This window comes from Micropterus dolomieu, linkage group LG09 (assembly GCF_021292245.1).
Source record: "Micropterus dolomieu isolate WLL.071019.BEF.003 ecotype Adirondacks linkage group LG09, ASM2129224v1, whole genome shotgun sequence".
Classification (NCBI taxonomy): domain Eukaryota; kingdom Metazoa; phylum Chordata; class Actinopteri; order Centrarchiformes; family Centrarchidae; genus Micropterus; species Micropterus dolomieu.
The window spans coordinates 24,640,536-24,645,670 of record NC_060158.1 but is presented as its reverse complement, the minus strand read 5'-3'; the positions used below and the strand labels follow the sequence as shown (position 1 = coordinate 24,645,670).

At 42.4% G+C, this 5,135-nt stretch overlaps 1 protein-coding gene across 10 annotated transcripts in view; it reads right to left on the bottom strand.

Moving 5' to 3' along the window:
* LOC123976171 (CMP-N-acetylneuraminate-beta-galactosamide-alpha-2,3-sialyltransferase 1-like) overlaps positions 1 to 5,135 on the bottom strand; it is a 58,080-nt gene that overhangs the window by 45,368 nt on the left and 7,577 nt on the right. For 6 of the 10 annotated variants that reach the window (XM_046058085.1, XM_046058086.1, XM_046058079.1 and 3 more), the window contains exon 1: positions 3,965 to 4,527. The exons of 2 other annotated variants lie outside the window; for them this stretch is intronic. The gene's annotated coding sequence lies outside the window, so the exon portion shown is untranslated. Of the gene's footprint in view, positions 1 to 3,347; positions 3,436 to 3,964; positions 4,528 to 5,135 lie in introns of those variants that run through there. 2 more of the 10 variants (XM_046058080.1, XM_046058081.1) reach the window with 2 other exon arrangements.

Below are 5,135 nucleotides of genomic sequence, written 5' to 3'. Positions count from 1 at the left end.
ACTTATGTGCAACCAACATGAATGCCACTCAGGGCAGCCGTGGTATTTTGGTGCTCTCTGTTTGTTTTGTTTACGTTTATTAACTTTGCATTCTGCTGTGATACCCGGAGCCCTTTCACCAGAGAAGAGCTCATAAACATCAGGGGAACAACGCTAGTGGATTTAATTCCAACTTTTCTTGTGTCATCAGTGGATTATTGGACATTCTGGTCAAGGCTTCACTTTCCGCTGTTCATGCGGTGAGACGCTGGAGGAGGGGGAGAAGGTCCGACTACGCCGAAGAGGACACCGCACGCCGCTACCGGGAATATTTCTCACTGTGCAATAAAATGGACGAACTTTGGCTACTGGTGGGGAAAAATAGAGACTTTTATTCATCTTTTGTTCTGTGCTTCACCGAGACGTGGCTGTCTGGATCAACAGCGGACTCCGCGCTGCAGCTGGCTGGCTTTTAAGTCTAGAGCGGACCGCGACATGGAACTCTCTGGCAAAACAAAAGTTGGAGGTGTCTGTTTTTACATTAACAGTGGCTGGTGTAACGATTTGACAGTGATTCAGCAACACTGTTCTCATGACCTGGAATATTTATCGATACATTGTAAGCCATTCTACTCCCTAGCTAGAGTTTGCTAGCTACTTTCTGCTCGGTGTTTAGATCGCACCGCAGGCCAACGTGCAGGAGGAACAGCGTAAGCTGGCCGCTCAGATACTGTGGGTAGAGCAGACATTCCCGGACTCCTTAGTTATTGTTCTTGGTAACTTTAACAAAGGAAACCTCAGCCATGAACTCCCCAAATACAGACAATTCATAAAGTTTCCAACCAGAGAGGGGAACACTTTGGATCACTGCTACACCACAGTAAGCAGTACCTATCATGCCGTCCCTCAAGCTCCACTGGGACACTCTGACCACGCCATGGTTCATGGTTGATTCCTGCATACAGACAACAACTAAAAATCTATAAACCTGTGGTGAGGACATCAAAGCAGTGGACCAGTGCAGCTGTAGAGAATCTCCAGGCGTGCTTGGACTGCACTGACTAGGATGTTTTCAGGACTGCTCCCAACAGTCCGGATGAGTATACAGAGTCTGTGACGTCCTACATCAGCTTCTGTGAGGACAGCTGCATTCCAACACGGACCAGGGTGAGTTATAACAATGACAAACCCTGGTTCACAGCTAAGCTGCAGAAGTCCGAGTTAGTTCTGTTGAGGAGAGCGGACATTCGCCAGGTGCATTGAAGGGAGCGCAGTACGAAATCCCCGCTGTCTCAGCTTAACCAGCGCGCCTGCACGTTTTCCCCTGCGCCGTTTCCAAAGGATCCCAAACAGAGCTGCCGCTCCTCCAACTAGTAACTCCGGGAAAGTTCCAGGGTCAATAAAGAGCGGTGGAATAGTATGAGCAGTTGAAAGTCCAATGTTTAAGAGCTCTTCTCTGGTGAAAGTTACCAGAGAGGGACGGCAGAAAACAGCGTTAATTAACACAAAAAGCACTATGGAGCATAATCCCGAGGCGGCCATCTGCGGCACCATCTTGGTTGTATACTGACTTAACTCACTTACGTAAATCTAACTTAACTGCTGGACATCCCTTACTCAACTGCATTTGGTAATGCCAACTAAACTGGACTTTGTATGATGCTAGACATTTTAAATGGACTTAATAAACCTGATTATGTCAACAATTTCCACACAGTGTAGTTGAGTACTTAAAATAATGGATACCTATAAAGACTGATTAGTATCAGCATATCAATCCACATTTTCCATCTTCTTCACAATGTTTTACAATGTTCACAAAAGAGGAAATAAATTGAAAATGGGTCCCAATTCACTCTTCCCTAAGACGGCTACCTCTGAGGCTGGTGATTTTCTATGTTCTTCATATTGTCAACAAATTCTATCAAAACCAAACCAACAACAATGGGATTCTTTGGCACAAAGGAATAAGACATATCAGGCTTTGGAAACTTACTAAAGAATTTACTTGTTAAATGGTAAATTCATTGTTGCTTTTGGTCTTTCGTAGGATTTGTCAACAATTTGAAAATTATAGAAAATTGCCAGTTTTATCTTTCAACTCTATCATAAACATCAGCTTAACTGTCACAAATGTTTAAAATCTCAACTTGTTTGACGCTAAATTGTACACATTTTATTAAAACTCCTAGATTAATTGAAATTAATTGAAATTATCTTAGAATTTTACAGTTTTAGTTGTAGTAAAATAGATTTGACTGACTGGAAAAAAAAAAACTGAATTTTTGCAATGAAGAGCATTTCTAATTAGCATAACCAGAAGAACCATCTATATGTTAACAGTAAATCAGTGTTATATGCCATGTAGGAAATGCTCCTACAGTGTACAGAGTTTTATTACATTGACAATGCAAAGAAAAATTCCAAAAGTGCACCACATTTAGCTTAGGAACGGACATTTTCAAGAACAGCACTACTTGTTGAAATCAACATGTCATGCTAAATATATCACACCAACACCAACTTAAAATTTGCACATTCATTTGGTGCCTGTCTAAAGCTCACACAGTCTATCGCTGTATGTAGGGCTGCAGCTAACGATGATTTTAGTATTCGAAGCTTCGACAGATTATTTCTACGATTCATCAATGCGTCATTTAAGAAGTACTTTTGCTTGGCAGCGGTGCCCCCCGTAACAAGATCAGCTGTGCACGTTTATAGGTGATAGATATGTATTAGTAATTTCGGAAATTCATAGTGTGTCATACAGCAAACATCAGACCAACAACCAGACAGCTGCTTTACAAACACAAACATCACCCGAGTGCTATACAAGTTGTACTACAGGCTCGTCCAGACTACACAACTTTCAGCGTCGGCCGATGGCCGTGCAGTTCACACAACTTGCCGTAATATGACGGCAGTCTTGAAGTTGTTGTGGCGTTCACACTACGTGACTGATCGTGACAGCGGCTACGGCACCCGACGCTGGTTTCCAAACCACTTTTATCAAGAAAACACACGTGAAATGTGAAACAGGAAATGAGCGATCCTGCACACGAAACAGCTGTTGTTTGTTATTATAAAGATAAAAGTTATAAAGACAATGAATCTGGGTGAAAGGATGGATTAGCACACGCATGTAGCAGGGATTGTCTGAGCTACAGAGACAGCTGCAGGTGTGTTACAAGCTGCAGCTCCTCGACAGCCAGTTAACTCCTGACTGTGAGGTTACAACTCACGGCCCAAAGAGGAGAACAACAAACGCACGTGTGCACATTTTCAGCTGAGATCTGCGGCTTATTTTGGCTTCAACTCAACAATCAATCATGATTTCAGTTAAATGCTAAAGTTGCTGTTACTGTTACCTTGTCTGTGGCCCGCTGGCACAACATAGGGGCTTTCTGATAAGGCGCCGTTGTGCTGTTGCCTTGGCGACATAAGTTTGGTTTTACGGTGGACAGACGGTAAGATTACAGAGTTGTTTTCTTTAACTTGAAATAATCCCATACTTTCTTTTTTGTCACTCGCTGTTTTCTCTCTCTTCCTCCACAGCTCCATCATAATCACGTGGTGTTCACAGCGTAAACGCGATGTGTGACAGTAATAAATGTCCCTGCGAAACACTGTGCTCTATAGTTACATAGATTAAACGAAGCATCGATGCAAACAATTTGTGTCGAAGCATTTTAAAATATATTATATATATAATAACTAAATGCCAGAAATCACAAAGGGAAAAAAAAGATGCTTCGAGAATCATTTTGTAATCGCATCGCTGCCCTCTGAACCATAATCAAATCGTGAGATTCCCACCCCTACTAACTGTGTATTGTGTGTTTGCCCAAAAAATTAATGAGTCACACCGCTGCACTGGGTGACATGTACATTGCAAAGAGTTTGGTCACATTAGTTTGTTTACAAACAGCTACAAATAGTACACACAGCGATCAAATTATCAGTCTCCGAAGAGTAAAATACTTACAAGGGACTCCCTTATGAGGTTTTCAGGGTCTTCGCTGAGGTCAGTTCGCAGGCTCTTCTTGGTTCAATGGCGTCATTCTGCAGCAAAGAACAAGGGAAATGTGTAAGAGGGGTTATAATATCATTGAATTGCACAGCAATTAACAGAGATGCATCACTGCCCAAGCAAACTGTTAGGGCTCCTAAATTTCATGCTTGCTTCTTCTTTCCATTCTTTAAGTTTACAGCTAGTGTTTGGGTATGATATTACATGAGAAGAAGCATATCTGAAAGCAGCACAGAATGGCTGACAGCTGCACTGCATTATATTATGTTAGATTTTAAATTTTCAACGACAAATGTTTTAAGGTCTACAGGAACACAATATGGGTTAATGAGTTTGGCATCAAGTAACTCATCACTCTCTGTAAAACATGCATCTCCCAAAGTACAATTTAGTGAATCTGCTGTGTAATTTTTCACAATTCCAGCTTTGAAATCGTTCAGCGTATGTACAGTGGGGGAAATAAGTATTTGACCCCTTGCTGATTTTGCAGGTTTGCCCACTTACAAAGAATGCAACGATCTATAATTTTAATCATATGTACATTCTAACAGTGAAAGACAGAATCCCAAAGAAAATTCCAGAAAATCACATCATATGAATTTATAAAAATTGATGACCATCTGATGAGGAAAAACAAGTATTTGACCCCCTATTTTGTAGAAAAGCCATTATTGGCCAGCACAGATGTCAAACGGTTTTTATAGTTGGTGACAAGGTTTGTGCACATTTCGGCAGGGATGTTGGCCCACTCCTCCCTGCAGACAGCCTCCAAATCATTCAGGTTCCGAGGTTGTCGCCTGGCAACTCGAATTTTAAGCTCCCTCCAAAGATTTTCAATTGGATTCAGGTCTGGAGACTGGCTAGGCCACTCCAGAACCTTGATGTGCTTCTTCTTCAGCCACTCTTTTGTTGCTTTGGCGGTGTGCTTAGTTTCGTTGTCGTGCTGAAACACCCATCCTCGACCCATCTTCAGCTCTCTCACTGAGGGAAGGAGATGTTGGTCCAGAATTCCACGATACATGGCCCCCTCCATCCTCCCCTCAATACGATGGAGTTGTCCCGTCCCCTTGGCTGAAAAGCACCCCCAAAGCATGATGTTGCCACCACCATGCTTGACGGTGGGGAT